This window comes from Nymphaea colorata, chromosome 3 (genome assembly GCF_008831285.2).
Source record: "Nymphaea colorata isolate Beijing-Zhang1983 chromosome 3, ASM883128v2, whole genome shotgun sequence".
NCBI classification, from domain to species: Eukaryota; Viridiplantae; Streptophyta; class Magnoliopsida; order Nymphaeales; family Nymphaeaceae; genus Nymphaea; species Nymphaea colorata.
The window spans coordinates 11,484,361-11,496,486 of record NC_045140.1 but is presented as its reverse complement, the minus strand read 5'-3'; the positions used below and the strand labels follow the sequence as shown (position 1 = coordinate 11,496,486).

The 12,126-nt window shown below is 38.2% G+C and overlaps 1 long non-coding RNA gene across 1 annotated transcript; it reads right to left on the bottom strand.

The window, feature by feature from the left end:
* Positions 1-9,825: 9,825 nt before the first annotated feature.
* LOC126409887 (uncharacterized) lies at positions 9,826-12,126 on the bottom strand. Its single transcript, XR_007572765.1, has 3 exons — positions 11,767-12,126; positions 10,058-10,148; positions 9,826-9,937 (listed from the first exon to the last, which is right to left on the bottom strand). It is a non-coding gene; the product is annotated as an uncharacterized LOC126409887 (long non-coding RNA).

Here is a 12,126-nt window from a genome sequence, read left to right as displayed (position 1 = left end):
TCGATAACTGACTTGGCAAATTGTCTGGCTACCCTTTGGCGATAAGCTTCAGCATGTTCAGCCTCTTTTCATCTAGCAAATCGAGCTGCATTAGCCTTTTCTGCTGATATTGAGTAAGAGGGAGCTCAATGAGAGAAGCGAACTTCAAAGCAGGTTTCAACACATGTAATGGTAGAACCACTTCTGTTCCATAGACTAGCTCTGCTGGAGTGGCATTTGTTGGAGTTCTCATAGTGGTGCGATATGCCCATAGAGCGTTGTGCATCTTTTCATGCCAATCTTTTCCAGTTTCTACTGTCCGTTCCAAGATGCGGATCAGGATCTTGTTGGTAGCCTCTGCTTGTCCATTGCCTTGGGGATAATAAAGAGCTGAAAAATGATGCGTGATGTGGTACTTGCTGCACAATTGCCTCATCTTTTCATTCTTGAAATGAGTTCCGTTGTCTGATACTATATCATGAGGGACTTCAAATCTGCAAAGAAGATTTTTGTGAATGAAGGACACTACATGACGTCCTTCCACTGTTCTGAGTGTGACGACTTCTACCCACTTGGTAAAATAATCCGTTGCAGCAAGAAAATACTTATGGCCATTAGAAGCTGCAGGGGATATCGGTCCGACTATGTCAAAGGCCCACATTGAAAATGGCAAAGGAGATGTCACAGAATGCAAGTGAGAGGCTGGGGCATGAATCACTGGAGCATGCAATTGGCATTCTTTGCATCTTTTGACAAATTGATGACAATCTTTTTGCATGGTAGGCCAATAATACCCTGCTCGAATTATTTGTTTGGTGAGGGTTTGGTAACCAACATGGCCTCCACAATCTCCTCGATGTGATTCTTCGATTATTTCCTTTGCTTCATCTTCGTCAAGGCACCGAGAGTATTCAGTGCTAAATCCACGTCTGTATAATACCCCTGCTATGATAAAGTACCTCGCAGACATACGTTGTATTGCTTTTTGTTCATTTTTAGACATTTCAGCCGGGAATTTTCCACTTTCAATGTACCTTTTGATGTCATGGTACCAAGGCGTATTCCCCTCTTGGATATGATGAACATGCGCCATCGTTTCAAAAGCATGGTGTTTTAATCTTCCAATCTCAAAAGAACGGATTGCTTCATTGGTTCGAAAAGTGATGGTCGATCCTAAGCTCGTGAGGCCATCCGCAATAGGGTTACCTTCTCTCTTTACGTGAGCCAATTGTACTTCTTCGAATTGACAGATTAAGGAGGTAGCAATTTCTTGATATGGCACCAACTTTTCATCTTTGACTTGCCATTCTCCATTCACTTGGTTTATAATAAGCTGAGAGTCGCCGAAGGCATGCACTCTTTTCACTTGAAAACTCAATAAAGAACGAAGTCCTTGTATGAGGGCTTCATATTCAGCCATGTTATGGGTACATGGAAAATCAAGTTTCAAAGAGTACGGGATCATTTCACTTTCTGGAGTGATGAGTAAGATGCCTATGCTTGCTCCCATCACATTTCTAGACCCGTCAAGGTACATCTTCCATGTCGGAACAGTTTCCAATCTTAGTACATGTTCATCTGGAAACTCATCATTTGTTCTGATTTCTTCGTACTGAGGGAAGTCTGCTAACTGATCCGCAATTGCTTGTCCTTTGATTGACTTTTGAGACACATATTCAAGATCATATTGCATCAACAGAACTTGCCATTTGGCGATACGCCCATTAAGGAATTGTTGTTCCAAGATGTACTTGAGAGGATTTAGTTTGGAGAGTATCTTGACCTCACAAGCTAATAAATAATGTCTCAACTTCTGACACATCCAAACCAATGCCAGACAAGTTTTCTCTATTGGAGAGTACTTCTTTTCGTACTGAACAAAAGTCTTGCTAATGTAATAGATTGCATGTTCGATGCGACTTCCTTCCTCATATTGTGCCAAAAAGCCGCCACATGCTGACTCATTCACTGTGATGTAAAGCAACAATGGTCTTCCCAACGTTGGTGGTTTTAGAATTGGTGGATTTAGAAGGTATTTCTTGATTCTTTCGAATGACTGTTGGCATTCAAAACCCCATTCAAACTTGACACCTTTCCTCAGTAGTTGGTTGAATGGCTCGCATCTCATGGCCAGATTGGAAATGAATCGTCTGATGGATTGGATTCGTCCTTGCAAGCTTCGCAACTCCTTGATATTGGTAGGTGGTGGCATATCGATTATTGCCTTAGCTTTTGTAAGATCCATTTCAATTCCCTTCTTACTGACCATGAAACCCAACAGTTTTCTTGACTCAACCCCAAACACACATTTTTGAGGATTCAGGCGAAGCTTGTACTGTAAAAGCTTATTGAATACTTGGGCAAGAGTTTCAATGTGATCTTTTCTTGTCTTGGATTTGATCAATATGTCATCGATATATGCATCCATGATTTTATGCATCTGGTCATGGAAGATGGCGGCCATGGCTCTTTGATAGGTTGCTCCAGCATTCTTCAACCCAAATGGCATTACCGTGTAACAAAAAGTGACCCAGGGTGTAGAAAAAGCGGTCTTAGGTTGATCTTTGACTGCTAATTTGATTTGATTATATCCCGAATATCCATCCATGAAAGAAAAGATTGCATGGCCTGCAGTACTGTCTACCAACAGATCAATGTTTGGAAGAGGATAATCATCCTTCGGTGTGGCTTTGTTCAAGTCTTGAAAGTCAATGCACAACCTAACTTTGCCATTTTTCTTGGGGACCGCCACGATGTTCGCAAACCATTCGGGGTAATCAATGGCACGAATGAATTTTGCCTTTAGCAAGTCCTCTAGTCCTTCTTTTACAGGGCCTTCTAGTCGATGGTCAAGCTTGCACAATTTTTGCTTAATCGGCTTGCAATTAGGATTTAAGGGCAGACGATGTTTGACCAATTGGGGGTCTAAGTCTGACATATCTTCATAAGTCCAAACAAAAACTTCTTGGTTACTTATAAGAAAGTCCACCAATCTTTTCTTCTCTTCTACTAACAAACTGGTACCAATTTGAAGAATTTTAGGATCTTCACTGGTTCCAATATTAATTTCTTCAATTGGATCATTCACCAAAGATGAGGGATGTTCTTGTTTCTGAATCTGAGTGAATTCTGGTAATTCTGACTCGGGTATTGCCATAGGTTCCATTTCACCGACTGCTTGTTCGATAAATGCTTTCTGAGGGGAATTTCGTGGAAAAAGAATAAACTGAGACATATTGAGTTCCGACATCTTGTAAAGAGGATAAAGGAAAGAGTTGGACGAAATTGACAACAAAAAATTACTTGCATTTGCATATATAAAAAAAAGGTTCTTAGTTCATAGAATTGGTCCTCTCATGAGACCAAACAAAAAGATGTTCAAAATTACAAAATTCATGGGAAGATTTTGAAACAAAAGTGAATACTTTTAGCCCCCAAGATCTTCTTCAAATTCCTTCATGATATCCCAGTCCTCTCATGTTCATCTGAAAAGAGATGCTAATCGGTTGCAAGATGCCATCTTCATTTTTCCCAAGGCCAGTGAATGGACGGTAGCCACCTTTCAGAAGCAACTGAAAACCCTTGGGGTTTTTCATGAAATGAACATACAATAGGTGTTCTTGGTAACTTGCACGATTGCTTGAAATAGTATAAGCATTCCCGGAAGGTTCCCCTATCTCCATGTTCTGCATCCATTCTTCCAAAGGTCTGTCCTTTGTTGTTCTTATGCTCGGTACATCTACCGGATCAATTGGCCTAGGGAGCATAGATTGCATCAACCTCTCGACCGGATCCTCAGCACGGACAGTGATGACTGATGGACCAAAATTCCATTTCAGGCATTGACGAAGAGTGGATGGGATCCCTCGTACTTGATGGATCCAAGGTCATCCCAAAAGCAGGTTGTATGATGGTGGTACATCTACCACATGAAATACAATGCAATGGCTAGTATTTTCAATGATCACATTCATGTCGAGGGTACCTTTGCTGTTCATGCCTTGGCCATCGTATCCGTAGATCTTGGTATTATCAGAACGATATTTGTTTTCACGAAACCCCAATGTTTTAGCCGTGAGATCAGGACAAATATTCAAACCACTTCCTCCATCAATCAAAACATGTGGCACTGTCATCCCATTGACCTGAACAGCGATGTAAAGAGCATCTTCATGGAAATATCCTCATTTTGAGAGGTCTTTTTCTGAGAAGGTAATTGACTAATTTTTAGAAGCTTGAATCGAGTCTCCCTCATCCATACGCTCTTCCAAAGGGAGAACGTCCAAATAGCATGGATCTTCATCTGAGGAGTCATTTGATGATTCGTCGCCTTGTAAGATAAAAGTCTTCAGAATCATGGGAAGTTTCTTGGGCAAACTTTCTATCCTGCCATTCATCATAGCAATGAAATCTAGAGGTTCCTTACCTTGGTCTACCACCATGACTTTGTGTGAACTACTCCCAATATAAGGTAGAATGTGCTCTTGTGGATGGTACGGAAGTGGAGTGCCTGTAGTGATCATGGCTACTGCTGCCTTTCCGTGGTCAGGGAATGAATTCCTTAGTATCATCACAAATCTTGAGATCTTTGTTGATGAAGTATTGAATAATAATTTTGAGGACAAAACAATCCTCAGTGTCATGACCAGGGGCATGATGAAACTTGCACAGTTTTTCTTTATTTCTTCCCATCATTTTCGGAGGCTCCGATACTTTTGGCAAGACGGTAGTTCCTTTGGCGAGAAGGTGTTCCAAGATCTTCTCCCGAGACTGGCTCAGAGGAGTGAATTTCCGGTCATAGCTCCAACCTGGGTGTTTGTTTTTCCTTTCATCGTCGCCTTTGAGAAACTGTGTGTTCTTCTTGAAATTGACTTCTTTGTCATGCTTGTAGTTATTGTCATGGTCCTTTCTAATGCCAGTATTGGCTATGAAGTGTGCAGGCAGTTGTGTCCTTCCTCCTTTCTTTCCATCTTCTTTGTACTTAGGAGCAATAATTCCATCAAAATCTCCATCTTCAATCCCTTCTTCTATAGAGTTTGCTTGTTCAATCAACTCAGCAAAGGTTTTGTGTCTCAGAAATGAGTTCTTTCATCTTATTGCATTGAATTCTCCATTTTTGGATGAATTCCCGAGCCTTTTCTCCCTGTTTCTGATGAAGACCGCAAATGGTACTGAGGGTTGGAGCCATGGGAGCATTTTGTTCAAATCTTTCAACAAACATGTTAATAAACTTGTCAAACTCCTTCAGCTCGATTGGATTGACATTTTCTTTGTACCATTGTGCAGCAATGCCTTCAAGACTTCTTGGAAAATATCGGAACAAAGCTCTGTTATTTGTCCAAATTTTGTAGCAATCATTGAAAAAGGTTGAAAGATGAACATGTGGGCAAGTGGTTCCATCATATCTGATGAATTCTCTGGGCAAGCCTTTCACGTCTTCGTCCCCTTCAATGCTAAAGTAGTAGTCCTCACATGAATATGAACGCTTCCCCTTCCCCCTAAGCTCAAGATTGTTCATTCTTTTCTCCATTTCATAGAATCTGCGCCTAGTTGGACTTTCATCATAACTTGATTTGACCAATTCTCGCTTGGTCTTTTTCTTCTTGCCTTTAGTCTCCTTTACTTTTTCTTCAGAACTCTCACTGTCTGAGCTACTGCTAGGGATGTACTTCTTGGTCTTTTTGCCTTTCTTGGTAGACTTTCTCTTCCTTTTGGGCTTCTCTTCCGAACTTTCAGTGGTGATAGGACTAGGTGAGCTGCTTTCTATCATAATTTCTTTTCCCTTTTTGATTTTCTTTGTTGTCTTTTTCTTTTTGAGAGGAAACAGTTCCGGTTTTTCTTCCTTACTAATTGCCGAATCCGAACTCAAATAATCTTCATCCTGATATGTAGGAGAGGACTTGTTCTTCTTCTTCTTTCTTTTCTGCTTGGCAGCCTTTTCATTCTCGAGTTCTGGAGTAACCATTAAGGCCTTTTGCTCTTCTTGCTCTTTCATGAATCGCTCCATGAATAAACGAAACATATGGTAAGCTTCTGGTTCGATTGCTGGTAGGCCAAGTGTTTCTGGCCGGAGTTCAGAAGATGAAGCCTCATTCTGAGGAGCTTGCTTAGCTTGCGATCTAGTTTCAACCATCTTGTTGGCTTTCAAGTATTCACCTTATGACACAAGAAAATAGAGTTATTGGACGGAAATGATGACAAAATGAAGGTTCGTATTGCATTACAAATTTTAAAAGTTACATCCAAAGATACTAATAAAAATGACAATGACGGAAGGAATACAAAGTTGACAACATAAAACTTTTAGGGAAGGATGGATGGTGATCGGTTGGCATCCCACTACTCAGCATATTCCTTCTTCACCACTGGGCCTATGAACCAAGTGTATGATATTTGTGTCTTCCATTCTTGTCGAGCTACTGTAAACAATGTCATCCATTGAGGAGAACTAAGGTCGAATTCGGGAATAGCTCCAATTGGTGCATGCACAGAGACCATCTTCTGCCTTTGAGAGAATTGTCGCATACATCTATCAGCACAATAATCAACTATGAAGTAAGGGCCCAAGAGTGTGGTACACCCATGATGATGGTGAGTGTATCGGGGTAGGCTCTGCTGACGATCACAATAATCCCAAATGATCTCTCCTTCATTCAATTGCTCGATCAAACGGCGGTATTGCTCCAAGGTTGTCAATGATCCATCAGTGTTTCTGAATAGACTGGCTTGGGGTCCCGCATGCTTCAGGAACCATAATTGTAAAGCATATGTGCATCCTTCTATGAAGTCGATATCTCCAATGGTAAAGCGGGTGAGTCCTCGGTAAAGGAAGGCTAAGACTGTCATTGCTACTGACAAGTGTCGGGTCCCTCTATGCAGGGGCGGAGCCAGGATTTTTTCTCAGGGCGGGCCGAACGGTCAAACTAACTGTAATATATTTTATATATATATATATATATATATATATATATATATATATATATATATATATACTCACACACTTTAGACATTTGCAAACCATAGTGTATTAAAAGTGAACATATGTCGTATAAAATTGCCCACGTCATGAACATGAAGCGCGACCTGTCCTACGGCACATTTTAATAATTGTTTGTGTCAGTAGCACAAAACGCGATCTGTCCTAAACAGATAAGGTGCTCTATTTCTATTACAGTGACGTAGGTGTGGACATAAAGTGGACATACAAACATCACAACAAAAATATAACAAACAAAGACATCTACAAACTAGAAAACCAAAATAAATATTACTTACCTAAAACAAGCAATTTTGCATTCTTTCTATACAATACAATCTGTTTTTGCCTTTATTTTTATTGAAAATAGTTCCATATCATCATTCATTCACCTGCACAATAAAATGTAAATAAAAAATATATCATTTATTATTGCAACTAAATAATAACTCAAATAAACATTAACATAAAAAGGATGCAACAAAATATTTTACCTATTGTAATTGTGCTCTACGGCTTTTCATCTTATAAAAGGCATCAATGATATCATCTGAATCAAACATTTGAGAAATTTCTTTTTCAATATACAAAAGTAGACAATCTGCAAAGAATTCATCCTCCATTTTATTACGCAACCTTGTTTTAATAAGTTTCATAGCAGAGAATGCCCTTTCTGTGGTTGCAGTGGAGACAAGAAGTGTTAGAATGAGACTAAACAACCTGTATACATAAGGATATTCTTCACTTTTTCTACTTCATATCAATACTTCACATACATCTGATAGTGTACCCAAATTTTGAAAACTTGGATGATGACAAATATCATTCTTGTAATGTCTCAACTGATAATTTAAACTCGTAAAATCTGAGTCAAGAAAATCTTCAGGATAGAACTTCTGTGCAATAGTGTATGCATCTTGTGCATTAAACGACTCATATTGATCTCTAGGGTTGAATGTCGACATCAAATGAAGTATTTCCATAGAATTCTCATTAAATCTATTATTCAACTCTACCAACTGAGAATCAATGACAACAATAAAAATATCAACATGATAATGATGTCTCACTGTAATGAAATTATGTTCACGACGAGAACGTGATCCTCTTACAAAATATTGAGCATCCATATCTAGAATAGGGATATCATGTGTCATACAAAATGCTCTCACAGTATCTATAAATGAATCCCAACCAGTCTCTCTAAGTTCTTGTATAAACTTTTTTGAATTACAAACCAAAACCATTGCATTTAGAATGTCTTGTCTTTCTCTCTGTAATGCCTGACAAAGAATATCACTCTGTCCTAAAATTTTTTGTATCAAATGCAATATAAATACAAAGTCAAATGATGTTATCATTTTGTAAGCTGAATTACCTTCACCCCGTATTTGATATGTTGATCCATTATCTCTTAAATTTTTCAATACTACACATGCTGCATAGAACATTTTTATCAAACTACACACAGACGAAAAATGAGATCCCCATCTAGTATCACCAGACCGTTGTAGTGATCCAATTTGATTAAGTCCTCTTCTTGTCTGAAGTTCATCTGTAGCAATTCTAAATGCAATTTCGTTTGCTTGAGCTTCGTGCAATTCATCATTGCGTTTACTGCTTGCACTAACAACATTAATTATATATGTCAACTGTTCAAAAAAGCTATGAACATCAACAACTTCTCTTGAAGCTGCAACAAGTGGAAGTTGTAATCTATGAGCAAAACAATGAACATAATATGCATAAGGACATTCATTCAAATTAATGCTTGCAATCCATTCCATTCACCTCGCATATTATTGGCACCATCATATCCTTGACCTCGTATATCTTGAATACTGAGATTATGTTGAGACAACAAAGTGAAAACTGCATTCTTCAATGTAATTGCTGTAGTATCCCTCACATGCACAACATCTAAAAATCGCTCCTGAACTTGACCTTGCTTATTAACAAATCTAAGAACAACAGCCATTTGCTCTCTCTTGGACTCATCTCGAGCTTCATCAATAATAATACAATATTTAGCATCACCATTTTCTTCTATAATTTTAGCTCTCACTTTACTTGCAAAAACATGCAAAATTTCTTTCTGAACTATTGGTGATGTATATTTAGCATTTTTGGGGGCATTATCCAAAACAACTTGTGCAACTTTGTCATTATAATTAGCTAAAATTTTAATGAACTCAATAAAGTTACCTTGATTTAATGAACTTGAACTTTCATCATGGCCTCTAAAAGCACATGCTTGGAACGCCAACCAACGAACTGTGTCCACAGATGCCTTCAATCTCAAACGATTGTTGTAAACAAGCTCTGAACTTTGCTTTTCAATCATTTTATCTATGTGTACGCTTTGACGACTTAAGTTATTAAATGCTCGCACATTCATATTATGAGGCGAATTTTGACTTGTCCCTTCATGACTACGAAAAGCACATGTTTTCTCACTACCACTCACCCTCTTCCAAGCTCTGAATCCTTCAGTAATAAATGGACTGTCATTTGAATGTGGAGTACTGAAAAGATAACACGGTAAACAATATGCACTATCTGTCTTTGGAGAATATTCTAACCATGGAAATCTTTGAAACCAAGAACTTTGAAATTTACGAGGATGATTTGAAGAACCTGACACTGGATATCTATGAAGCTTATGCTGATATGACTCATAATTGATATATGCTCGCCTAACTTCATCTCTCTTATTTATTGGTATCTCCCATATAGGACGTTGCAACCCTGGATCACGCACGATGCTTTCTACAGTTTCAATTTTTGAATACTTAAAAGGTGGAGAATCTGAGTCAACAAGAACCACATCAAGAGCTTTTGGACTAGAACAACCAGCATTTTCGTCTTCTCCCTCCTGGTCTTCTCCCTCTTGGTTTTCTCTCACTTGATCAATAACTTGTTTCTTTTTGAAATAATCTTGTATGCTTTTCTTCATTTTCTCAATAAGCTAACACAAAAAATCTGAAATTTAAAATAGACAATAAGATTTATACACAACGAAGAAAGTACTCAAATTTTAACTTGTGAAAAGCAGGAATTTAAAATCAACCACCTTATAAACAATATATAAAGAAAATTTACCTGTTGAACCTCTTGCACTATGTAGAACAATGAAGAGTTGTTTTCTCCCCTCGCTAACTTGCTTTTCGAATTACCACAAGTGAAGTAAAGTCTGAAAAATAAAACAAAGAATGATTTTAGGCCTTTATGAAGCTACTTTTATAAATTCCTACAGATGCCATTTAACTTTTTTCACTTCTCATCAAATCGCCATTTAACTTAAAACATTTAAGTGAAATGACGGATGCCAATCAACAAGTTCTTTCGCTGCTACTCTCCTATTTCACCAAGTTCTCCTACTCTACTAAGTTCATCTTGATGTGTTGATCATATTGCTGATACTGCTGGTGCTTCATTTTCTCATCTTTAAGACTACTAATGTCAGATAGTGTGCCTAGTGTATCATTAAATCCAAGGACAAAATCTTGATGATGTGGATCTAGGTTGTCCTGCAACCTTGTGCTTCTTTGAGTAATACTATGGACTCCTCTATGATTCATCCACACACATCATTAATCAAGTTGCAGTGTCATGTAAATGCATTATGTCACCAACAGGGCAGATTCCCTGACTTTATTGTTGGTTTCTGACATGAAATTGCCGTATCACTACTCCGTAAGAACAACACCAACATGTTATACTGTGAAAAGAGACATAAAGATCAAATCGTTGTTTTGTAATATAGCAAAAAGTCTGTCCAGCATTTACATGTGAAATCTGCCAATTTGGAGTTTTCCCTTTTCGTTAAAACAAGAGACAAGAAAAATCGAACAGTATTTTTGACGCCATTGATTTAGCTTATCTTTCTTTCTTCATTGTGGTCCAGACTCCAGAGAGATTAGATACAAGATTTTTACATTAAGCACACCCACCAACTCTTCTAACTGCATGTATTCCCTTTTAGAGAATTGAACACAATTGGTTGCCTCTGTAGTGAATGATTTTTTTTTTTTTTAATTTTGTGTTGCAAAAATCCGTTGTGAAAGGTTCAATAGTGATGACAATTGCTTGCTTATGATTTTTTTAGTGACAGAATACATATTTTATAACAATTTTTAGAAACACAAACTAAAAAGAAAAAAAATCATGTTCGACTAGAGAGGCAGCCTGCTGATTTGTCTTCCTCCTGAAATTTCAAGCAACTTTTCTTCCTCCTCAATTCACAGAAGTGGAAAATGCAACGTTTCTTTTTCCTTTGACTTAAAACAAATTGCTGCAAGTCCCCTTTATAAGGAAGTTCCAATGTTAATTTTATCTATTTATGTGATTGTATGGGGTATTCCCAAATCCCACTTAAAGTAAAAAGAATGCCGTGGGTACTGGGTACTGAAAACATGACTGCAAAGTAAAAAACATGTGAGAATGGCAGCCATCAATGAAGCATTGAAGCCCATAAACAGTTCGTGGATGCAGAGAAAAATCTGCCAAGCCACGTTAAGATTGTGTTCACAAAACGTCAAAATCCTAGAAATTAAGACTAGGAAAAATAAATCACGGCAGGAAAAGTCATGGAAAACGATGAAACTGTGAACGATTAAGATTCAAGGTTAAAAAATAAATAATGTGCATAATAGAAATTAGAAACCCACGGTCCACCATAGACAAAAGAAAAATGACAGACAAGGTTAACAAAAAAGAAACACAAAAACTAAAGTATGAAAAAAACGGCCCCACCATATTTCACTAAGCAACAAAAATGAACAGAGAAGAAAGTCAGGAAATGGCCCCACCTCTTCTTGAAGCCAGCAAGCAGCAGCGACCAGCGTGCTCGTGCTCAGCACCTCTTGTCTCCTCCTTTTCACGCTGCAGACCTTCTTCAGTGCGGTAGTCGGTGCTCCCTTTTTCTCTCACTGGTTTTCTTTATCACTCGCAGACCCTCTTCTTCTTTCTTTATCTCTCGTTTTCTCTCCCTCATGCGTTTTTTCTTTTTTGAAAACCTAGGGCAAACAAAAGTGGGGCGGGCCATGGAGTTGGAGTTGGATCCGAGTAGGGGTAGGGCCAATTTGAACCCGCATCTGAATACTACATAGAATTAATAAAATTTTTAAATTTTTATAATTAAATTTTTTTTTTCCTCCGCCTGGGGTAGG